Source organism: Herpailurus yagouaroundi, unplaced genomic scaffold, assembly GCF_014898765.1.
Source record: "Herpailurus yagouaroundi ecotype Mexico unplaced genomic scaffold, PumYag 182, whole genome shotgun sequence".
NCBI classification, from domain to species: Eukaryota; Metazoa; Chordata; class Mammalia; order Carnivora; family Felidae; genus Herpailurus; species Herpailurus yagouaroundi.
This window is the reverse complement of record NW_024412413.1, coordinates 23,185,944-23,212,172: the sequence shown is the minus strand read 5'-3', so window position 1 is coordinate 23,212,172 and position 26,229 is coordinate 23,185,944. Positions and strand designations below refer to the sequence as shown.

Below are 26,229 nucleotides of genomic sequence, written 5' to 3'. Positions count from 1 at the left end.
TCAGAGGTTGGCGGGTGGGGAGTGGTGAGAGTTTCCTGAACGGAGGCAAAGACTGTTAGCAGAGCAAATGAGAGTGTGGAGAGGCTCAAGTCCTGCTGATTTCATTATATTAGGTAGAACTATCTGGTATTTCTCTCAAATTAGAGCTTTTTCTGCCAGAGTAGTATTTGAAATAGAATGCATGACAACTGTGAATAAAATAAAGAATTCACTTTAAAAGTCAATGTATTCATTCCTGGTGTTTACTCAGAAAATATCTGCAGAACATATTAAGGCATTTAAAGTTTCAGAGGGAATTAACAGTCCCTAAGGAATATCAGTGACCTCACGGAAACAATCTAAATATTTCCCCAAAAACTCTCGTCAAACGTTGGCACACTACTTCGTTTACATTTACATCTTTTCTTAGAGAAATAGATGGTATGTACCTTATTCTCCTCTATATCTCTTTACAATTGTGCCAGATGGGAATTTCTACTAAACTTCTAATTTTACCCCTATTGGTTTTATTAAATATTAACCATTTAGTCAACTGACCCTCAGACAAATAATTGTTTCTTAGTAATGAGCATTGATTTTCACATATTAGCATGACAGTAAAGGGAACCTTAGATGTTTTAGGTGTACCATATTAACTTTTCAGTTGAAGACGTAGCTGGTAAGCATAATGTGGAGACTATGAGAGAATGAGACTCATCCTTTAGACTCCAAGTACTTTCTTAAAAGAATAACTAATATAAACCTGGGCTCTACTGTCCAAAGTTTCTCTTATTTCTCCTAAAAAGTAAAGGCAATTTCACACCTGTTCTCTTTTATCTCTACAATATCCCTCTCAGGAAAACCGATTGCTGTGCCTCTGTTTTGTGAATGGAAACGCTCACTCAGGAGACATTCACAGCTTTCCTACAAGTCACGGTGTGCACAAAGCTGGGATTACACTCCGGGTCTTCATTAACTTCAGTGGCAGAACTGACTTTAACAGCTGAGAATGGAACCTTCTTGAAGGTGCCTATAACCCATAGAGCTCCTGGCATTTGCTGGGCACTCAGAGCAACACAACTTGATATGCAATAGATTTCAAATCACCTGAGCTTCAGCTAAAACTTCTCTACAGTGGTTTAAGACCACCTATAAGAAAAACCCTCCTATGAATATTGTTTTCATGATAAAAAAAAATTATAAGGCAGAGCCACCTTTAGAAATGTGGAGAAGACAGCTGGGAAAAAGCATTAATAATCTCTGCCCTATAAAGAACAAAACAGTGACTACTATTTAAAAGATGAAAAGGACATTTACTCTTACTATAGACAAGTCATATGTGGCCCACCACAGGACTCTCTAGGATCAGTGCCTTTTGTCGACTATCTCCAGATGAAGTTTAATTTAGAACCATGTAAACATAGAACTTTAGGGTTGTAAGAGGTCTTAGGGGCATCTTATGCAGGATTGCATCCAGTGCTTGACTTTCTTCAATAATATCCCCCCAACTGATTGTCACTCACTCTTGGCTTAAACACTTCAAATGCAGTAAGGGGCCGCTTCTCCTTTGAACATCTCTGACTGATGAGGGACCTCCATAAGTTCCATCATCATGCAATGAACAGAAATGTCTAACTTCAACCTATTATTGCACTTCCAAGGTGGACTCCCAGAGAACTAATCTAATCCTTCCTCTATAACATGGTACTTTTATAGTTGGTGATACCTATCCTGTCTCATTTTCTCCCAGCTGAACAATCTCAGTTCCTCTAACCACCGTTAATAGGACATGGATTCAGTTTACCACCTCTCCTTGTGACCATGCCGTTGAATGTATACATTTTTATTTTATTTTACTTTATTTAATTTTTTTAATATTAGCGGGAGAGAAACTGCTAGCAGGGGAGAGGGGCAGAGGAAGAAAGAGAGAATCTCAAGTAGGCTCCAAGCTCAGCACAGAACCAGACACAGGGCTCAATCCCATAAATGATCTGAGCCGAAATCAAGAGTCCGACACTCAACCCACTGAGCCACCCAGGCACCCCTGAATGTATACATTTTAATATTTATTCATTTGACAGATACTTATTGAGTGCCTCAGGTATGTCAAGAACTCTCCCAACAGGTCTATCTCTTCTTGTGTGAAGCCAAGAACCTAAAGATCGGGTATATAGCTCTACTAACAGAATACAAAAAATGTGGTCAAGTCATTTGGTATCTTCCTAGATGATTTCTTCCAGAATACCATTTCCCATTAAACTAGACACCATACTTCTATTAATATTACTGAAGACTGAAGTGGGGTTTTTTGTTTCTATTTTTGCTTGTTGTTGGTTTTTTAGCAAAGAATAACAGTGGTTATTGTGGTAATAGTCCCCAAATCTCTATGGCTTAACTTGTAATAGTTTGTAATAGTTGAGCACTTCTCAGGTGACATGAAGTCACAGATCAGGAGGCAAGGGCAGAGGAAGGGCTCTCCTCAACACAGTCCTTCATGGACCAAGGCTTTGGCACATTCCTAGGACCTCAGAGTGCCCCACTACATCCAGCCCTAAGTCAAGGGAAAAGTGAAATTATGGAGAAGGCTTGGTGCTCTTAACTGCCTTTGCCCAGAAAAGTCACATGGATCATACCGTCCTGAATTTGTACAGTTCGTTTATTAGTTGATTTGTCAAATTTTTGTCTGATTTGATTCAGACCATTTATTTTGTTTTATTTTCAATCTTTATTCTGTCACAAGTTATATTTGCTATCACTTCCATATTCATGTCACTTTACCATCTGTACATTTCTTAAGAATATTGTTATGTCCTCATGAAAGGCATTAGCTGAAAAGGTAAATCACCTGGGGAAAAGGACTACAGCACACTATTAGAAACTCCCTTCCAAGGTAACAAAAATGAACTTTCTTTGTATTTAGTTATTGTTATTCTTCCAATTATGAAGTCATTTATATAGGTAGAAGATAGATGATAGATTGATTGATTGATACATGATAGATAGATAGATAGATAGATAGATACATAGATAGAGTCATCTTGCTAAAACACATCTTTTCTTTTTTCCCTTGCCTGAAATTCATCATTTAGTTATTAAATAAACAATTGTTTTTAACCTTTACTGTGGGTCAGGTACCTTGCTAAGATTTTGATCCATTTCTCCTTAATCCTCACAAGTACCTGTAAAATAGTTATGCTCATCTTACAGATAAAGAAACTGAAACTTAGGAAGATGAAGAAATTCCGCCAAACTAAGTAGTTTGGAGTCAGAATCTAAACTTTGATGTCTGTCTCCAGAGCCTGCTTTCGCATGTGCTTCATGACCTTTCATACCTCAGTGGGTCCTCTTCTCTGTTCTCCTTCCTCTTGGGCCATAGGCAGATGGGTTCAGGCAGGGAGAGATGGATAACCTCAACAGCACATATCTCAATTATTATCAGGGGCCACTGTTATGTTATTATCACTCATGGTTTTCCCAAGATTCAGTGTCAAGCAAACCAAACCATGGGCTTCTCCATATCCAATGGACCTTTTGCTGGTCTTTTCTCGGGCATACTTTGGCTCTGTTGGCCACTCCTACTCTCTTGAAATGCTTTCTTTCCTCAGCTCCAATGATACCTCACTCTCTTCTCCTTCCCTCCCTCTGGCCATTCCTTCTTTGTCTTCTCCTCTACTTAGCATTAAATGTTGCTATTCGTTAAAATAGGAATCTACGCCCCCTCTTCTCATCCATGCCTATAGCTGCATCATCACGTATATACAGATAAATCCAAGTGTACATGTGACATTTTAGAATTTCCTCTGAGCTCCAGACCCAAATATCCAGCACTCCCTTGGCTCACCACACTCAACAGTCCAAAAGCAGACACGAGCTTCTCTGGCAAACATGGTTTTCTTCCAGGGGTCTCTTAGCTTGCTTACCAGTACTCCTATGCACACCAGAATCAGAGAATCACCTCTCTGCCCATCACCATCCTGTCGTTATCTTTACATTCACTCATTCTATTTCTGCCACTTCTACCCCAATCCAGCCCTTCAGTGCTACCTCTTCTGAAATAGCCCACTGGCTAGTCTGCCTACATTCATTCTGGTCTCCTGACAACCCATACCCCCACTGCAACCAGAGTGATCTTGCCAAAACCTAAATCTATTTACATCTTCCTCTGCTTTAAACTCCTTGATGGGTCCCCATTGTTCCCTGATCCCTAGCCACATTGACCTTTTCTCAGCCCCACTTAGCTATTATGCTCCCTCCTGCCCCAGGACATTTGTATACATTGTTCCTTCTCTCCAAAGTACCCTTTCCCATGACAATTCCACCTGAAGAAATCATGCTTCTCCCTCACCTCAGTGCCAACACCACTTCCCAGGGAAAACCGGGTCGATTTCTCTTATATGCTCACACTTACGTACCTTTCACCCTTCTTTTGTAACAGTTATCGTGACTGTCATTTTATATTTATTCTGGTATTTCTTTGATTAATGTATGTCTTCCTCACTAGACTATAACGTTTTTAGGAACAAAGGCCATATCTCCTTTTAACCCCTCGTATTGCCAGTGCCTAATAGAGTGCTTAGCACATTTCTGTGAAATAAATGAATGACCCAGCCCATTCTGTAATTCTAATCATTTGATTCCCAGGAAACTGTCCTGATCTAATGAAAACTAAAATATCCACTTCATTATTAAATTATGTCTTCATGAGAATTCATTGTGGGTAGGCCAGAACCAAAATTTCACCTAACCACTAGACGCATATTCATTCGTGTGCATGAAATCTACCATATTACTTCACAGCGCATGATGAAATATAAACTCCAGTGCTGGAATGTTTTCCAATAGTGAGCTATTAATAATTTAACCAAATTAATTCAGAACACTTCACTCAACAGTGAAACAGAGATGAGGAGGAAATGATGCGTGTACCAGTCTTCTAAGGTTGAATTAAATACGGCAAGCAAGTAAAAGGGAAAAGCCGCCGACCCTTCTTTAGAATGAAAGTCCCCATTTACAATTTAACACAAATTTTATGTTTTTCTACAGATATTAAAGAACAAACATCAGAGACATAAATAAAAATCTCTGCTTTACACAGGTGAGTGACTTAACATGGTAATAGTCATTTGTCAGGCCTCAGAAAAGGAAAGAAAAATTGAAGGGATTTTTTTTCTTCAGCATGAAGCAGTAATCAAGTCAAAGAAAAGCTTTCAGTAATTATTATTATTAGGAATAATCATTAGGACTAAAAAGTGAGGCAGACAATCCACAGAGCATAGAATTAGCTCCTACCCAGAGGGCCTCACGGTTTTCACTAGAACAGCAGAGAAAAGCAGGAGACATTTATTAGAAAAACAGGTGAGCCACTAGTGGAGCAAAGTTTCCCAGTCAAAATCTTACTTTAAATAGGGAAGCCAGCTGATTTCTCTACCCTACCCACCAAGAGTTAAAGAGGAGAAAGATGGTGAGCAAGCTGCCAAAATCGTTATCCGAAGGAAGGAGAAAACAGATGTCCAGCAGTCAAAATGTAACTCATCAATAAGAAGCATTGGTATGTAGACCAGTGGTCCCCAGACATTAGAGCATCACCATCACACGAAGGCTTGTTAAAATGCAATAACTGGGGAGCGCCTGGGTGGCTCAGTCAGTTAAGCATCTGACTCTTGGTTTCGGCTCATGTCATGGTCTCACCGTTAGTGAGTTTGAGCCCTGCATTGGGCTCCATGCTGAAAGCGCAGAGCCTGCTTGAGATTCTTTCTCTCCCTGTCCCTCTCTGCCCTTCCCCCACTCACACTCACTCGCCCTCTCTCCTTCTCTCTTTCAAAATAAATAAGGAAACTTAGAAAAATAAAAGAATAAAATGCAATAACTGGGGCCCACCCACCAGAAGTTCTGATTCGGTGAATCTAGGGCAGGCCCAGGAATTTGCATTTTAACACACGTTCACAGGTGATGCCGATGCTGCCGCTCTAAGGACCACCCTTCGAAAACCACCGTTTGAAAACCACCTATAAAATTTCTAATAATAATGAGTGCTTGCGCTGTGCTGAAGGTTTTGCATATGTCACCTCATCTCATCTTTATAACAACACTATGAAAGGGGAATAAATATCCCCAACTTATAATAAGGAACTTGAGGCTGAGGCATGAGTTAACCGGCCAGCCCAGTGTGGAAAGTCTAATTCCAGAGGTCAGGACATGGATAACACTGCTGGTGGGAAACACCGACCCAAGCAGGAGCCACAGGACAACAGTAGAGAGGTTACAGAGATGCTGCTCTCTTATGTAAATGGGTTCTTCTCCCAGTACCCCAATGCCCTCCAAAGAAGCCTCCATCCTAGAGGACAGCTCTGGAGTATAACAGACTATACGTGGGTGCCAGGGGTTACAAGCCTTCTCTATAGCGCAATTACTCATCTGTTTCATGGACCTAATAATTCCTCCCTCCACGGCTTGTAAGAATTAAATGAGATAATGTATGTAAAGCACTTAGTACCTGGGGCATCATACCAGCTCAGAAGCTGCTGGCTCTTTTATTATTATTGCTATTGTTGCTTCGTTATCATCAGCATTAATGTTGTCATCCTCAAGGGAAGAGCAATTATTTCAAAGGGAAAGTATAATGGCCTTGATAATCTTCAGTGATCAGTTCACAGTATCCCTCCTGTTAATCAAAAGCTTGGCAGTTTGGGTCACGTGGTTCTAATGACACAGGTGCTCCTGACAGAATTAGCAAAAAAGGAAAGTAAAATAAAGCAGCATTTGGTGCCCTACTTTTCTCCAGTACGGTTTACATGTTCTCCTAATTAAATTTTTGAGTAAACTTCGTTCCACAGCCGTGCTGGGTTTACTCAGATGCACTATAGAATGATTCACAGCCTTGATAGAAACTTCTCCGCTCTCGGTGCCAAATGCCTTGCTGTAGGTGCAACATGAGAATTCATCTATTATTTCACCCTCGCTTAATTAATTCCACTGCCAGCTACCTGTTGATGATGGGGGTCTGTTGGCAATGCTGAACAAAGTCTTAAGTCAAAGAGTTTTAATAACATGTTTACTGCTGGGTGGTCTGCCACTTTTGATTAAACTTCATGAGGATTTATAACCATGTCTCCCCCCACATGTCTGTAACCTTTAAGGGATGTCTGATACAAAGCAAAGGTCATGGGTTCCAAAAGCCCTTCTTCTAATAAATATGTTAGACAGCTGATCCTGAACATGCAGTGGTTTCTCATCCTTTCTCCACCCTCCCCCCACTTGCTTTTTACAGCAATTCTCAACAAGGATAAAAATTAATGCGAAAAGAATTAATGGTTTAATTTTGCAAGAGCAAAAATAGCGTTTACGATGTCTCACTGGGGAAAGGGGCTTCTGTCTTTGCTGATGACCCAAACGTGTCTGCCAAGGAGAAATATGGTGTCCAGTCTCCCATTGAACTGCCACAGGAATGGATTGGCCGTGGCTACTGGCTTGACAGGTGCAATAAATATTAATTAGTGTGCTTGGCTACAGAGGGAGTAATGATATACACTGCTCCTCTGAAGCGTTAAATTGTAGTGTTAGTCTTGATAATGCCTCATCTTCTCCATCACGGCAGGAAAACATTTTGAGTTACACGCGTCCCTATATAGGCAAAGGAATAAAGGTTTATCTGCTGTCAGGAATATTGCAGGTGCAAAAAGTGGGGGCTAAGACTGATGTGAGTCAGGCACCAGGTATTCCGTGTGTGTGTGTGTGTGTGTGTGTGTGTGTGTGTGTGTTTTAATCAGCATTTCATGCGGCACAAACCAATTTCTATAATGTTTGCTGCTGTTAAGGGATAAAGCTGAAACATTTTGCTATTGTCAAGATACTTGATTAGGTTGGGAATGGATTTGAAAACTCCTTGTCTGAAACAACTGCCACAAATATGCATTAAATATTGGAGGAACCATGTTTATTAGATTACAGAGGAGTTGGTATGTTTATGGGATGATCCCCAGTGTTTGTGAATAAATACCTAGAACAGCCTGGGAACTGGAGATGGCTGTATTTGGGAACTAAAGATAAAAATGCTCTTAAAATTCAGCTCTGATCAAAAACGAACAAATAAAACAAAAAAACAGGCGAGGAAGACGCAAGATAAGCAAATTAACATTAGCACTGATTCTAGGCTTGCAACAAAACACGTTTTAGAAATGGGTATGTTTAGTTGTTTACACCTGAAGTTACAGCAACGCAACAGCATTTCACCAAGAAAAGAGGCTCTAATTAAATACTGATATTTTCCAAATCCTTAATTATAATGGCTTACAGTTCTGCCTAAGGGCTTCTCTAGGAGCTAATTTGCTGGAATATTACCATTTACACTTTTTCGTTTGTTGAAGATCTTGTTCCCTTGCGAATTGCCTTTTTTAAGTTTGTTGTAACTTCATTTGCCATTCTCTTTCTGGGAATGCTTCCTACCCCCTGTATAGGAAAAACTGGCAAGAAACTTGGCAAACAAAGTTTCCTTCTGGGTGGAATTCTTTCCCCTCCTGCATGGCTTAAATGTGTTGATACCTGTTTTTGTACTGCAGCTGCAAAGCAATGGTTTTTGGCAACGGGAATGCACGTGTTTCTTATTCTCTCCTGGAGTCCTGGGTTCTAGCAGCGTATCCTCAAGCAAGCATTTCTGGAGCTACAGGGGGCACAGGGAAGCAGCATTCAACGGGCACTGAAATATTAACTAATGATGAATTGCCCCCCAGTCAGCAGACACCTGGGAACTGGCACTGGACCATTTTTGCAAAATATGCCTGCTGGGCAATCTCCCAGGACACAGCTCCAATCAGTGGGACATACCTTTCCCAACTCCCTCCTCTCCTGCAACATTTCCACCCGCTTTCCTAGAGAAGAACAGAGTCCATCTCCTCACCACCTCCCCGCCCCCCCACCCAGGTCCTTGGAAAAGGTTTGACTACCCCCTAGAGGTGACTCCACAATTAATAGTCCTCGATATTTCCTGTCTACCAGACCCTTAAACACAAGGGGCCATTGTATATGTAGGCGCCTGATGGGGAACAGAAACTAATATGTGACTAATCACCTCTTGTCCCCAGCATGGAGTCAGATCTCTAGAACTTTATCCTTGGCAGGATGGACCAAGAGGTGAACAAGGAGGCCCATGGGATAAGAGCAAGGCATATTCTCTAGCCTCGTGTAAAAATGTGTTCCTCTACAATCCCCAGGACTACAAGATTCTGCCTAGCTATTATGAAACAATTTGTGGAAATGGCCAGGTTTCTAACTGTCATCAAAATACAGATAATTAATGAGATACTTGAAGAAGATTAGAATGTGGATGCTATGGCCCCATTATTAAGCACTGCCTTACTGGCATATGTGTCCTTCTGCTTTGAAAAATTTCAAAGTTCAATGCCCTCAACAAAAATCAAGGTATTTCCAAAGGCAAAGCAGGTGATAGTATTCAAACTCATACTGAGCCCATGGAAATGAAAAGCCCACAAACTGAATTTTGAGAAAAGTATATCAAAAATTAAATAAGCTTTGCTTCATGGAGCTCCAGAAATTCTTTAAAACTCTTTAATGTATAAGACGCCAGATCTGCTGTAGTCCTGGGCTACAACCTGATGGTTGGAATCACCAGCCTTCCCCCAGGCATGGTTAAGAGACTCAAAAAGAAAAACATCTAGTTAGATCAATTATGCTTTCACCCATAAGAAGAGAAAAGTCCCTATTGAAACCTCTAAAAATATATCTTAAATGCACGTCTAAGTAAGGGGGATTTAAGATAAAAATGCTGGGGCGCCTGGGTGGCGCAGTCGGTTAAGCATCCGACTTCAGCCAGGTCACGATCTCGCGGTCCGTGAGTTCGAGCCCCGCGTCGGGCTCTGGGCTGATGGCTCAGAGCCTGGAGCCTGTTTCCAATTCTGTTTCCCTCTCTCTCTGCCCCTCGCCCGTTCATGCTGTCTCTCTCTGTCCCAAAAATAAATAAACGTTGAAAAAAATAAATAAAATAAAATAAAAATGCTAATGGAATTTGGGGGCGCCTGGGTGGCTCTGTGGGTTAGTGTCAGACTCTTGATTTTCAGCTCAGATCATGTCTCACAGGTTCATGAGATCAAGCCCCATATCAGGCGGAGCACTGACAGCTGCTTGTGATTTTCTCCCTCCCTCTCTCTCTGCCCCCACCCCCCGTGGTTTTTCATAATCTCTCTCTCTCTCTCTCTCTCTCTCTCTCTCTCTCTCTCTCTCAATAAACATTTAAAAAATGCTGATGGAATTTGGAAACTGACATACCTGGGCTTAAATAGGGAGTCACCAGGAAATGTGAAATCTTGGGTAGATCACTTGAGCCTCGATTTCCTCATCTGTAAATGGAGTATAGTGGTACTTTTCTCAAAAGGGTATTAGGAGGATCCAATAAGATTATATTTTGTAATGTTTGGAATCTAATAAATAGATGGTATACATAGTAACTACATGATAGTAATTACCACAATTATTGCTATTAAATTTCAAAACCTTCACAATGATCCATAAGGCCCTGCTTCATCAGATTCCTCTTCAAGTCATATGATGTGGTAGGCAGAATTACAGGTGGAGAGAAGACCCCACACCCAAATCCCCAAGACTGAATCTGTCACGCCTGTGAATATGTTCCAGTGAATAGGTTTAAGGGGCTAATCAATTGACTTTAAAATGGGGAGAGTATCATGGATTACCCAGGTGGGTCCAATAAAAAGCGCATGAGCCCTTAAAGCAAAGGCCAGCAAGGCAGTCAGATTGAAAATCTGAGAAGGACTTCATCTGCTGTTGCCATCTTAAAAATATAAAGAGCCACATGGATAGTGTGAAAAAGAAGTTCCAAGCACCAGTGAGGACCCTGAGCCTCAGATGAGAACTAGCTTGACCGCCATTTCGATTTCAGCCTTGACAGACTCTAGGCAGAGAATTCAGCTGTGCCCAGACTTCTGACCCACAGAAGCTGTGAGATAATAAACGGATGCTGTTTTAGGCTCCTAAATTTGTGGTGATTTGTTACGATAGCAATAGAAAACCACTGTAGCCATCTACCCCTTACCTAAAGAGACATTTTGAACATGCCATGCTCTTTCTACCTCAGGGCCTTTGTACAAGCTGCTCCCTCTGCCATTGATTTCTTTCCCCAACTTTCCACTCTACTAACACTATTCATCCTTTTGGTGTTGGCTGAAATCTGACCTTCTCCCAGAAGTAGTCCTTGGATTTCTTATCCAAAGTGGGTCCAGAGGCACCTGAATGGCTCAGTCAGTTAATCATCTTTCTCTTGTTTTTGGCTCAGGTCATGAACTCATGGTTCATGAGATCGAGGCCCACATCGAGCTCTGTGCTGACAGCTTGGAGTCTGCTTGGGGTTCTCTCTCTCCTTCTCTCTCTGCCCCTCCCCCACTCATATTCTCTCTCTCTCTCTCTCTTTCAAAATAACTTTAAAAAATAAAAAGTAAAGTGTGTCCCCTCCCCACCATCATTTACACTTTCTTTCAAGACCCTGTTGATCTCTTCCCAAGTCTGTCAGAATTTGTAATTATCTCATTTGTCTATGCTCTTATTTATTTTCCCTCCTTAACTGTAAATGCAGCACATACCATGAGTCAATAAATAGTTGCCGAGTGAACATGGATTACTGCTTTACCTCACTAAATCTTTATGAATCAGGTGAGGAAGACACTATTAGTATCTCATTTTACAGATGATGAACCTAAAAAGTAAAGAGATTGAGTAACATTCTCAGGATCACACAGCCCCTAAGTGATCGAGCCTGTGAATGACCCCATGGCTCACATTCTCAATCTCTGAGTTTTCATGCCCCTCTGATGGGAGTTCTACAGGTAGGAAAATATCAACATCACAGTTGATGATGTCAACAGACGTTATTCCCCTGAATTCAGATATTTGGAGCACTCTAAGAAGAACAGACGCTTAAATTCAAAACTTTGCCTCCTGATGCAAAAATTGAGGCATGGTCTCTGTATTAGTATCCAATGGTGTCCAAAACAAAGTGGGTGGCTTCAAGCAGCAGAAATCTATTATGTCACAGTTCCAGAGGCTGCAAGTCTGAAATCACAGTGTCTTCAGGGCCACATTCCCTCTCAAACTTGTAGAGGAGAACCCTTCCTTGTCTTTCCTTAAATTCTGGTGGTTTCCTGCAACCCTTGGTGTTCTTTGACTTACAGATGCATGCCTCCAGTCTCAACCACCATCATCACATGACACGCCGCCTCTGTGTGTCTGTGTCCAAATCTCCTCTTTTTATAAGGACGCCAGTCATTTGGATCAAAGGCCCACCTACTCCAGTTTGACCTCCTCTTTACTTAACTAATTACACCTGCAAGGCCCTAGTTCCTAATAAGGTCACATTCTCAGGTACCAGGGTTAGGATTCCAACACGAATATGGTGGGGGCACAATTCAACCCCTGACAATCTCGAAACTACAACATGTGATTTTGATTGGTTATCAGATGAGGGATGTTCTGCATGCCTGTGTTGGCCCTGCTCCTCTCTCTGCTCTTGCAGGGTTTCTCATCGCCCGGGGAGACCACAGCAGCTGACGTCAGAGGCTGCTGCTGCTGCCGTGGTGGCTGCAACGGGAGGGAGCAATTAGGGGAAAGGCTTGTTTGTGAAAGCCAGGCTCTGTCTCCTCATTACTGTCTCTCTCACTCGGCGCCTCATCTCTGCTCTCTGCCCAGGCTCTCGGGTAGTCATTTATGGAAAAGCACGTGATGGGCGTGTGTAACTGTGAAAGTGTGATCACTGCCTCGGACATTTGATTTGGCAAATGACATTTTTACAAAAGCACTTGTGGAAATCTGGTGGACTCCTTTCTTGACAGTTCTAACTGGGGACAAAAATAGAAACATGGACAGCAACCGCCAAAATTAATGGAGCCAGATTATTTAACACTGAAACACCCGCTCCTGACTCTGCAGCCAGTCACAACTCATGTATGTTTTATTGTACTAGCAAGAAACCACAGCACAGCTTGAAGTGTGAGTTTGAGGTCACTGAACACGGGGAATTCTCCAACTGTTTCGCAGCTACCACAGAGTATGTGTGCGGAGCCTGCATATTTGTGGGGGGTGGGGGGGGAGACGCAGAAATCTATGTTTTAAAATTAGCCAGTTGAAATTTTCCAGTAATAGAAAAATGCAAGATGAAACTCACGAATTTATGCTTCAGGGCATCTACTACATATTGGGACTGGAACAAAGGACCTCTGGCTTTTAGTGAAATATGTGTTCTGTTCCTTGAGCTGCTTGTTCCCACTCATCTCAGGCTTCCTGCTAGCCCATGGCTACCAGAAGGAAAGCAGTAAGAATAAAACATTCTAATATCTGAACTGTGTTGCTTTTTATGGAGTCCTGGCATTCTAGTTCAAGTGTTCCAAGATAACAGTTAGATATTTTAAGCTGGTATGTCTTGGGCACTAGCAAAGAGAACAGAGCCTGCCCTTTGCTGTACAGGGAAATGCGTTAACACTGTAGTGCCTGGATCTTGCAGGAGGTCTGAGGAATCCAAGGAAAGAAACAAGATGTCCACAGTAACAAAGGAGCATTCTGGGGACATAGGGGCATGATTGCTTATCAGTTGATCAATTGTTATCAGTGTGAAGGTAGAGAACAACATCCTACAAATTTATACCTCAAAGCTCACCTTGAATGTAATAACCTGTAGATGCAATTTACCATGCAATAACCTGTAGATGCAATTTACCAAAATCCCTATGAGTAGGGATTTTCTTTGGGGTAAGATGTGAATTCTCCTAGCTGTCCCGTGCTATAGCTCCCCAAGGTCCTATGAAACCTCTGATCTGTGGCATTGTTTTACCGGGACCATACCCAACCATGTGAGGAGTGTCTCAACTGAGGCCGAGGATAGGTCACTAAATAATTAGCCCCTCACTCACTAAAGGAGGAGTTTTCCCAGCTATTTCCAACACAAGATGCAGCATGTTTACAGGAAGCACTACTTTAACAGGAAACAAATATATTCAGAGACATTCATACAAACAGATTTTCTGCTCAATAGATGATGCTCACTCAGAACTCAGCCCCAGGTGCCCCCTAGGTAATTTCCCATCACACCCTGTGACGCAGCTGTCACAGGTCAGAATGGAATAATGGTTAATTCCCGTAGTGAGGATAGAACAATTGGAAAATCCATAAATCGTCTCTGTTTAGCTTAGAGGAAACAAAATGATAGCCTTGAGAGCAATCCATATTCTTGAATTAGCTGTCAATAATTAAAACTCAAATATCACATTTAAATAAAACTTGAGGGGCGCCTGGGTGGCGCAGTCGGTTAAGCGTCCGACTTCAGCCAGGTCATGATCTCGCGGTCCGTGGGTTCGAGCCCCGCGTCGGGCTCTGGGCTGATGGCTCAGAGCCTGGAGCCTGTTTCCGATTCTGTGTCTCCCTCTCTCTCTGCCCCTCCCCCGTTCATGCTCTGTCTCTCTCTGTCCCAAAGATGAATGAATGTTGAAAAAAAAAATTTTTAAATAAGTAGATAGATAGATAAACTAAAAAAAAAAAACATACTAACATCTTTACAGAAGATTCATAGACTATCAGAAATATGCACAAACATGCTGAAAAAAATTCAAAAGCCTAGTCATTTTCACCCCTCTGCATGGAAACAACCACCAGTGTTGCTTGTAGAGTATTCTCTATGAAATTTGATTCAAGTTTGCCAAAAGGGAAAAGATGGCTGAATTAAAAGTCCATGCATACTTTACCATTGTTTATAGTGACGGGGAAAGAAAGACTGTGTAGATGTTCCTCACGGGCTCCCATTCCCCTTCTTTTCTCCAAAGCCCTATACTTTCCCTACCCTGGAAGCATCCTCCCCAAATCCAAGATCCAGCACATGTCCCCCACCTTGGAAGTCACAAGACATGAACTGGAGCTAAACTGATGGACTGCTTCTCCTCTTAAACAAGAGGCTTATCCAAATGTCAGGCTTAAAAGAAAGAAACTTAAAAACAAACACTAATTTTCAAGCACTTATAGAGTAAGCCTTTTCTTTCACAGCTTAAGCAAGGACTTGACTGAAACAGATATTCTTGCTAAATCTGAAAGGATGGCAAAAAAAAAAAAAAACATTTTGACTCAGTTGTTTTGTAAAAGATTGGGGAGGGATGAGTTACTGTAAAATTACATAAAATAAATAAATATTTATTGAGTACCCACTGTGTGCTAGGTTACGTGCTAGATACTGCAGTTTTTAAAAATGTGGCCCCTGACATAAAGGACCCAGTCCGACAGAAGTCAGACACAATAAATGCTGAAATAACAGTACATACAATATGGAACTATTTCAGAAGAAAACATACTGGATGTATTAACTAGCTACTGCTACATAACAAAGCACCCCCAAACTTATACCCAAAACACCAACAGTTGATAATTGCTCATATGTCTAAGGGTCAGCTGAATGATTCTGCTGATCTTAGCTGGGCTCAATTACATATCTGTGGTCAGATGTTGGATGTTTAGTCCAGGATAGCCTTGGTTGCATCAACCTGGGCTGACTTTGTTCTATTCCACACTAGTCTCCTTTTCCAGTAGGATTCTGTGGATGTATCCTCAGGAAAAAATTCAGAAGACCAAGGGGTAAAGAAAGCAGAAATTGCCCCATGCTATATGTAAACCTTTGCTTGAATCAAGTTTGCTACTTTCCCATTTGCAAAAGCAAGTCACAATGAACAAGCCCAGTATCGGTTTGGGAAGAAACCATTAACTAACAGAACAAAGGACATAGACACAGGGATGCCATTTAATTTGGGTCATTGATGCAATCACCCTACCATAGTGGAGAAAGAAGAAAGAGTATGTGCGATGGTTTTCATATGATGAATAGAATTTAACAAATTATGGACAGGGAAAGAGATTCCAGGAGTAAGAACAGAAGCACAGTCTCTCCACCATAAAGGAGAGACTGGAAGAAAGAACGGAACCAGGATCTAGGAGACCAGGTAGGGGCTATTGCAGTTGTACAATTAATTGATGATAATAATAATAATAATAAGGACTCGAGCTAGGGTGGCAGCAGCAGGGAAGGCAAGAGGGGGAGGGATTCAGAGGCATCATGAGAGCAGAATCTATAAAAATGAATGGATGTCAGAGTGGGAAGAGAGAAGAATCAAATATGAGCTACAGTATGTTGAGAACCTGAGTTGATGACAATGATAGTACAGGTCATGAAACGGAACAGGCTTAGGTGCAAAGAGACAGGACAGGTTCTGGTTTTGGCACGTTGGTTTAGAGGTATCTGCTATAATAGTGAGATCTAGCAATCTGCCATATAAAGAAGAAAATTTCCAAAGATTAATGAACACTGCTTAGGGCAGTTGTGGTAAATTGGAAAGAGCCATGAATATGGAGCTAGAACTGCTGGGGTCCCAGCTCTTCCCCTTATTAACTGTGTAAAAATATGAGGATAAAGCAGAGAAGAAAATGGCGACACAGGGGGTTACCAATTGTTCATTTACTGATATGTTCTGAATCCTTTGCTTTGCTTTAGTGCAGCCTCTTCCCTCAGCCTACATCACCTGTTCATTTTTAAAAACCAGTCATGCCTACAAAATTCTAGGGGAAATAAAAAAGATCTGTGCATTCAGAGGGACATGCATTTCACCTACAGGTTTCAGAAACCATTTGGGATTTTTTTAATATCAATGAGCTCTGTTCAGATAAGCGACTGCTGTATTTTTTTTTCTTTAAGCCTTTAAGTTACTGTAATTTTAAAAATAACTTCAGCTGTTTTGCATTTATATTAAGACTTATTTTTGCATTATTATTTCATCAGGAAAAACTTGACTCAAATAACTTTTAAATATGATTTCAAAAAGGTTACTGAGTTTGTAAATGTGATTAGATTGGATTTGGATGCTAAAAAGTATTCCAGAGAAACATATGTATGATTTTATGTTGAAAGTGTATAGAAAAGCAGAGAGCCATTATACCAAAACTGACTCCACAGACCACCTTTATAAGCATATCTATTACAAAAAAAAATTGAGGTTAACTCTGGAGTGAAGAGAGCACAGAATTACTGAGGAGTCTTTGGAATAACCACATTTAGTCAGGCCAAACACACTCCTGGACAGGACTGAATCTGAGGTGGGTTTAGGGGAGCAGAGGACAAGAAAGAGAAAACAATGCAGAAGAGATGGCAAGGGAAATGGCCTATTATGTGCTGTATGACCGGCAAGCATTTGCTATTGGAATGGAGAGTTGAGTTGAAGGCAGAATCCCAAGGCCACTGAAAGCCCCTGAACCTACACATGAAGATCAAACTCATTAGACCTTGGCCTTTACAGCCTTTCTAGACTTGCGCCTTTCCTCTCTGAGTTTCTCTCTCCCTACAGTGAGATGACTCCACCTCGCTATCCTGCCAGCCTACCATACTTCAGAACTGGGGTTGGCATCCACCTATGGTAGGGAGTGTGGCTCTCACTGGTGGCTATGTGTAGTGTCACCTGTGCAGCTTTGTCAGTCCTGCTATTTGTTTTTAATATAGCTGTCCTCCCTCTCCAAAAGAGAGAGGACAGATATATTAAATTCCTTGGCATTAGAGTCTAAATTTAATGCAAGTTTGTGGAGACAATGGTGAAGAAAATCAACATTTATTTTGAGGGTGATTTTAATGAATCTGATAATGATTGGCACCTCCCTACGAAAACCTGATACATAGGTCACAAAGAGAGACATGCGCTTCTCCTCCTTGTGGCAGATTAATGACTTTTTGAAAGCGGCCATCTTCGAGAGGCTGTGAGTAGGACCACAGGGAGAGACTGTGTAAGAATAAAAGTCAGTGATTCTCTCCCAGTCTTCCAGCATCTCTCGGAAAGGCTTGCTAGGTCTATAACTCAATTACATTTGCTGTGAGGCCGTGCTCTAAAAAAAGAGGATGGTAGGCTTCTGTTGTTCTCCCTTTTAAAGGTGCGAGCATGAGAATAGCCTTTTGAGCAGAGCAAAACAGTCCAAGCCTGGTTGCCAAATAGTCTGTGTGTAGGTGCCTGCTGTTTATAGTCATTAGGTACACACGCCACAATGGTGAGTATAAGGACAGCCCTTCTCACTGGAAGGAGGATGTTGTCAAGCATCCCCAGAGCCACCCTCAGCTTCAACGATTCACTAGAAGGACTCACAGAACTCAGAAAAACTGTTATACCCACTGTATGGCTAACCACAGTGAAAGGACACAGATTAAAATCAAGAGAGACCAAACACAAACTTCTAGTTGTTCTTTCCCAGTGGAGTTACACAGACAGCAGCGAATTCTCCCAGAGCCAATATGTGACAACACATAGGGTATTGCCAACCAGGGAAGTTCACCAAGCTTTAGAGTTTAGGGTTTTACTGGGAGTCACATAGTCATGGAGTATGAAGCTGACCCTCATTATCCAGCCTCCAGGACCACCAGAGCTCAAACTGATATCACATGGTCCAAGGCCCCCTCCATAAATCATATTGGTGTAGTTCAAGGCCACAGGTAAACAAAGACACTCTTGTCAAATAGGATATACCAAAGTCTTAGAAGTTATCTCTCAGGAGCCAGTCAAGGGCCAGACCTTTCTCTGGAATGTGCAGGGTTTGAACATCCCAAACCTGCTGAGTCAAACCTTTACACACCAAACAGAAGCAACTCAGGATATACTTGCAAGGTCATTCACTGGAAAATTCCCGCTTGTCTTTCCATGAGGGGAAGGGAGCTATGCTCTGGGGGTCCCCACTTTCTTTATTCTTACGGAGGAAGCCAAAACTGAAGTCCAACCATACATACATTTGAGTTCACAATTTGATGTCTGTAAAGCACAATACTTTGCAATCCCACATGTAATAGAAGAGCATAATGTAGATGCCAAAAAACAAGAATGAAAACGCAAGTCTTTCAGCATTTTCTGGGCTAATTAACCTTCTGCTAAACATTTTGAAAAGTCAAGAAATAATCTTTAGCCTGGAAACAGTCTTTGGTTTTCAGTATTTTCTTTCCTTCTTCCATACATGTGGCTATCAGATTTTTCTTTTTTTTGAGAGAAAGAGAGAGAAGAGAGAGTAGGGGAAGGGCAGAGGGAGAGGGAAAGGGAGAGAGAATCACAAACAGGGTCCGTGCTGTCAGCATGGAGCCTGATGCGAGGCTACATCTCATGATTGAGATCTAGACCTGAGCCAAAATCAAGAGTATGATACTTAACCAACTGAGACACCTAGGCGTCCCCATCCCCAGATTTTTATTTTAATGTATGTGCCATAGAAATATCCAGTGTTGAACTTTTGGGAGGCCTCAAACGCAAGTAAAAACATCTTAATACGATTCTTCTAAAGAGAGACTAATACACATAAGACAATTCACTCCCTCAGATTATACGCTGATGTGTGAAATCTGTGAGTTTTTTAAATACAAAACTCTGAAAACCTGTATCCATTTTTTCCTGCTTACTTTAAAGTGCTTACAAATTAGGTCTGTGCTCTTTGATCCAGGTTGGTTTATTTGCATTTGTATTTAATACTTTCACCAAAGGGCAATGGCAGCTTCTAGATATGCTAAGAATCCTACCTTTTTATGGGTTGAGGGGAAAATAATCTACAACATTCAGAGAACTGAACAAAGATTGGAAGTTTGCTTTGAACCTGGGACTCTCCTACACTTTACCCAAGCCCACGCCAAATTTGTACAGGTGCACACCACATGAACAGATGAACAAATGTGATTATAAGAGCTCTTAGGATGCACCTGAGCCTATAATGCATTTCTCCCAAAGTGGACTTGTGCATCTGTTATAAACTTGAAGTATTTGTTTACTTGCCAACAAAAAGCTACTTAAATTGCTGAGCATGTACCCTATTAGGTCTTACCATTTTAAAAAGAAGAAAAAAGAAAAAGGACAAGATGAGATGACATGACAGGAGTGTCACAATGTGCTCAATGTCTTTCAGGGACTACAGAGCTCAACAGAAGAGGCACAAGATTTGAGGTGTCCTAACTTTCAGAATATTGTAGTGATATATCACCATCCTTTTGTTCTGAGAATGCATTGTCACATAAGGAGAATGTTGAATTGTAACGGTTATTTAATGTGGCTTTTGTAATAAGGTTTGTTGAAAGCAAAACACACACACACAAACACACACACACACATATTTGGGAAATAAATATGGGAAAGATGTTCCCTACTCCAGATCCTGGATATTATCAAAGATATTCTCTTCATATGGTCCTTCTGCTCCTTCTCCATAATACCCATGCCCCAGATTCTTACTTCTCCACCCATTTTTGCAGTCTCCCACACCCGTTTTTCTCTACACTCCTCCAATTTTTCATTCACTGAACAAAAGGCTTTTAGTTCCCTCTCAATCAGTCCCTGCCCCCATGGAGCTTAAACTCAAGTGGGGCAAAACAGATCATTAACATAACATGTATGCAAATTAAGTATGTTAGAAGGTGCTGAGTGCTACAGCGAAAAATAAAACAAGGTGAAGGGGATGAGAAAGAGCCAGAGGACTGAACAAAAAAACTTTTCCCTGTTCCTTCTGTTTTCCTTTGTGCTTCTTAGCTGTACTTAGCTTGATTTGTTGCTGGAAGAAAGCAATCTTTTCCTTTCTTCCTTGCCTTCCCACTGGTGTGTACATTGCACCAATAAAAGTGATAAATTTATCATATTTCTTTTAATCCTCAAAACAGCCTATTTGAAGAAAATTAGCCCTCAGAAAATGTGAATAACTTAGTGAATGTCCGGTAGCTACTTAGTAACAGAATAGGAATCTGGAACCCATCTTCTCTGAAACCACATTGCCTAGACTTTTGTACCCATTGTCACTCCCATTGTTCGACTCAAGAAAGAAAAACTAAAGGTATGAATATCAGGCCAGGTAGATAGAGGAGAGAGAGTCCCAGGCAAAACGGCAAAAGTATCATTCATGAAGCCAATCAGTAAACTGTGCATGCCATGGGCACTCAACAAATCATTCAACAAATTCAACTTATTGAGTGTCTACTATACTATGTGCTAGGTGCTGGGAGTCATCATTACTTTGTATGAAAATAAGATATGTTAGATTAAAATCAATAGGCAGTGGCAGGCTGAGAAATACATGTTTTAAATAAGAACAGAATATCCTATTAATAATTGTTGGATCTATTACTTCAATGGAGTCTAAAAAAATATTCATATATGGAAAGGAAGAAGAAATAAAGGACACAGGAGGTGTAAATAAACTAAATTTAAAACTAAGGGCAGCATTAAGTTTTAAATCAGAGAGTGTTCGCCATTACCTTAATAGTTCAGGAAGGTGAAGTAAGGCAATAGCATTAATCACTATAAATTCTTCCTAAAAAACCTTAAAGAGAGACCTTGTGGGAAAGAGCTATGGTATAATGGATCAAGCACAGGACCTAAGACTTTCTTATCCTGACTCTGTCATTTAGCAGTTTTGTGACCTTTATCTATAAAAGGAAGTTAATAATCCTTACCCAGCGGGGGTGGAATTGCATAAGGTCACACGTGTGAATGTGGCATCAAGCGACCATTTTTGTCAGAGCTCTTGCGACTGCAGGGGACAGAAATGCAACTCCAAAGGTTATTTATTGGCTTGCATGAATCTAAAAAACGTAGTGCTAGTGCTTTAGGTATGCCTAGAGGCAAGAACTCAACTGATGTCACAAAGAACCTGGCCTTCTCCATCTCTTGGCCATGCTCTCATTTGTGCTAACTTTAAACTCAGATTGGCTCTTCCCTTGAGGGAACAAAATGGCAGCTGGCAGCTCCAGACTCAAATCCTCAGTTACAGAGCTCTTTTACCGTAATTCAACTCCAGGTTTAATAGGGCCATCCTTGGCCTGGACAGGGTCATGGAGTCACTCTAAACCCATCATTATGGACAAAGCAATTCTGCACTTTGATTTACCTGCTTTAGATCATATGCCTTGCTTTGGGAGCCAGGGAAAAAGTCAGCCTCAACTGATCTACAAACACTAAGAGAGAGAGAGAGAGAGAGAGAAAAAAGGGTCATGTCCCAGGGGAAAACCCAAAATGCTGCTGCGAGAAGGAAGAATATAAGATCACAAAAGCAAAACTAAGCCCACCAGTATGGAAGTTCAGTTAGTATCGTTTCATCTAGATCTGCTAGACTGTGTGTCATGTCTCCAAATAGACCAGAAATAGAATATAGAACCCAGCTCCTATATGAATCATGTTTCCTATATGTTTCTTTTGTTGGAAAAATGTAATAATAATACTGCTTTCTCTGAGGATAGAGAGCCTGCTCAAATAGCCTTGTGCTTCAGAAAAAAAAATTCATCACTAAGCAAGAAAAATGCATTTCTTGCTTGGCTCATGAGCTCAGAAGAGGATTGGAATATTAATATTTAGTGCATGCATCTAGAAATGACCCTGTACGCATAAATATGCTTTAGCATCTCCATTTATACCTACATCAAGGAAAAAAATTAAATTATGATCTACTGCTGTGAAGAAATGAAATGAAACACCAGACATATATTAAACTTAAAGAATAGAAATGAACCCACAACACAAGAAAATTTGGAATCTCACATACTCTGCTTTCCTTAATATGGGTCTCTGTGCATCCCTGTCTGTTTCTATTGACTAGTTATGAACTTTGTGATATATAAAATTAATAGCTTTTTACCTTTCCCTTTGCCTAAAGAACTTGACAATGCAAGTCTCTCCCATCTTAAGCACAGCATCTTTCTCTTTCTACTACTCAATTCCTCTCTTGTTTCATAGCCAAGATTCTAGAAAAAGCAGACTCTCCCAGCTCTTTCTACTTTCTTGCCCTTGCCCCCATTCAAGCTCATGAAAATCTAGTTTCTGTCTTTATCAGTAGTGAGAGTTCTCTAAGCTCAACAGATCCTTACCAGTCTTTACCTAATTTAATGTGTCTGTAGCATTCTCTGCTTCTGGAAATTCTCCTTCCCTCTTGATTTCCGTCTCATCAGTCTCCCCGGATTTCCCCTCTCCTTTGGGTGATTCCATCCCTCCACCTGCCCTTTATCTGTCTTCCCTGGGCTTGTTCTTACTCTACCTGTTCTCCCCTAATCTCATGTCTTCACTTGCCTGCATATGCTGACAGCCCCCAAATCTTTATTTCAAGCACAGACCTCTATATCCAAGTGCCACTGGACATCTCTACCAAACTGTCCCACACTTGAATGGACTATTCAAAATGGAACAAGGAAAAAAGCCCTGGGAAATAGCAATATATAAAAGATGTAATGGAAAAGAAGAACACCTGAGACAGCTCAGAAAGGTATAATGAAAACCAAGAATGAGAGATGTCCCAACAGCCAAAGCAAGAGGGGTCTTTTGGAAGGAAAGAGGGCATGAAACTATTAAATGCAAGATTGAGTAACATATTTTTTTTTTTAACGTTTATTTATTTTTGAGACAGAGAGAGACAGAGCATGAACGGGGGAGGGTCAGAGAGAGAGAGGGAGACACAGAATCCGAAACAGGCTCCAGGCTCCAAGCTGTCAGCACAGAGCCCGACGCAGGGCTGGAACTCACGGACCGTGAGATCGTGACCTGAGCCGAAGTCGGGCGCTCAACCGACTGAGCCACCCAGGCGCCCCAAGATTGAGTAACATAAGGACTAACGACTATGCCTTCAAATTAACAGCTAGAAGCTCGTTAGTGATCTTGACAGAGACATTTCCGTGGTTAGGGCAGAAACTAGACTCTGGTGTGTTAGGGAGTAAATAAGAAGTAAGAAAGCAGATATAGAGAACATAAGGCAATTTTTTAAGAGCTTGAATGAAGGAGCTGAAATAGCTAAATGGAGATGAGGGGTAAGGGAACGTTGGTTTATTTTGTTGGTGGAGTAGGTGTTAGTTTTTAAGCTGGGAGAAATCTGAGACTGTTTACTAAAGGAAGTAAAAGCAGTACGGAATTAGAAGTTGAAAACGCAGGAATCAGAGGGGGGAGGGTGGTAATGCTGGCTAAGCTTCCCACGACTGCTGTGTTCTATCAAGAACACAGATTTGCGTGAGCTTCACCCCCTTCACTTCTAGTGCCTTCAGTAATTCTTTATTGTGCACAGGTTAAAATTTAATCCTCAGCTTTGCATTTTAACGATCTCCTCAAGGTCTGATTTCATCTCTTCCACATTACATCCCTCAAGTCCTACTCAAAATGATGTTAGAAGCCTTTCCTTACTTCTTTCTCTTCTCTCTTAAGACCTACCTCAGGTTCGGTTTCCTCTTAGCTTTCCCTAACCACCTCAGTTCTCAGCAGTTACTCCTTTTATGGCATTTATGTAGGATTGATATGGTTCTTCATTTTTTCTGACCAATTAATTATTTACCCACTCACGTAGATGTTCCCGCTCCCTAAATCAGTTAGCTGTAAGCCCACGAAGGGCTTTGACCGTCCAACATCAGCAGAATCCCTCCTTAGATTGTGAGGCCCTTATATTAGGGACAGCTGTGATAGAGTGGTCTTGTAAGCATTGGGAAAGGCTGAAGTTGACTCTATGGTCACCAGTGACCTTGTGGGAATAATGGACGGGTGGAGTAAGGAGCAGCAGGAGCCAAATAAGACATAAGACACATAAGACAGTGAAGGAGAGCGCACAATCCTAGAAGGGTCCAAGTCTTTTGATTAATAGTCATTGAGCAAATACTGTGAACAGAGCACTGTCCTGGATGTGAAGACATAGGAGTGAACAAAGCAGAACATTTCTCTGCCCTCAGGGAGCTTATAGTCCAGAACAGCAGACAGACATTTAACATATAATTTCAAATGTGACGAGTGGTAGTTAAGGGAAAGAGTACCAGGAGAGAGTATTGTATCCTGTATATTCCCGGTGGCTTGAGCACAGCTTGACGTGTAGTGGGCACTGACTCTCTGAAAGGAGGGAGAGAGAGAAAAGAAAGGAAGAAAGAAAGAGGACAGAAGGGAAGGAGAAAGGACATTACCTCCTATGTTATTGATGGTTAGGATAAAAACTGCAAAGTTAAAAAAAGATTCAACCCATTCGTTCACAAAACAGATCACCATTAGGTACCTATGGTATGTGAGGTGCTGTGATGGGATTATTACAGGCGATTTTAGATTGTGGCAAAAACAGAAGGAAGCCTTCAAACAAAATAACTTCTAGAATCTCTCGCTTGCTTCCTTAAAATCCTGGACCTTGGCCATCAACTCTATTTAACAGGGTCCTACACACATTAGTTGTGAGCAGACATTTGTCGTGTTGAGCTGCTTAACATTGAGTTTTTTCAAAGAATCCTAAGTGAAGCAGGTAAACTGTAGCCACTGGCTAACTTCAAATTTTCTGTTTGTGGGGCACAGGGATATACTTCCCTCATTTATAAAATAAATAAATAAATACAAATAAACTAACTAACTAACTAAATAAATAAAGACCAAATTTGGGATACTTCATGAATATCCAAATCCTGAGAAAAGAGAGGATGATGAGAGACACCTCCATTTGAGCAGCTGTTGGTAAACAGTTACCATATCAACATTTGAAACTGCATCATGTGGCACATTATTTGTCATTTTAATGCAGTAATATAACCACAAGATTACAAAGTTAAATTTATGTAAATCATGTTTTGGAAATTACTGGAGCAGACTGTGGGGGCTGTGTGTACTCAATCTGCTAATGAAACGACCCATCTCACCAACAGAAAATCAAATGAAGGAAATATTTTTGCTGCACTTCCTTTGGTCTGTTTTGAAGATGTAAAGGATTCTGTTAGGAATGTTTCCCCCAAAGGCTTTAATTTGGAAGAGATGGGGAAGAGAGAGAAGTCTGTGTTCATCCTTTGTTAAAGAGGCCACCTTGGGAGCTAGGGAATGTTCCCTTTGGTTTGTGGTCTATTCAACAAGGCTGGTGGTATTTCTGCTCCCAGCTGATTAATCTATCAAACCCCCAATGTTTTCAAGGAACCACAGACTACTCAGACAATTGTTAGGAGAATGATGTCCCTGCATTATGAATCTAACATTCATTTTCATAGATGGCAGCATGACTAATGATGATGCTTCGCATTTCTATAACAATTTACAGTTTCCAGACCGCTTTCTCATTGATCATCTCATTTGATTCTCATGACAACCCTGTGAGGTCTCGAGGGCAGGAATTATTGTTCTTATATTTCAAATGAAGAAGAGAACTCTAGGCTCCAAGGGGATCACCTCCCTAGTCAAGTAAATGGTGAAGTCCTAACTGTAACGTAGACCTTCTGATATTGATTTC

At 41.1% G+C, this 26,229-nt stretch overlaps 1 long non-coding RNA gene across 1 annotated transcript in view; it reads left to right on the top strand.

Annotated features, from left to right (window-relative positions):
- The window catches only part of LOC121040568 (uncharacterized), a 54,185-nt gene that overhangs the window by 2,831 nt on the left and 25,125 nt on the right, over positions 1-26,229 (top strand). The window contains exon 2 of the long non-coding RNA XR_005795356.1: positions 5,023-5,074. This is a non-coding gene — a long non-coding RNA (uncharacterized LOC121040568). The remainder of the gene's footprint in view (positions 1-5,022; positions 5,075-26,229) is intronic.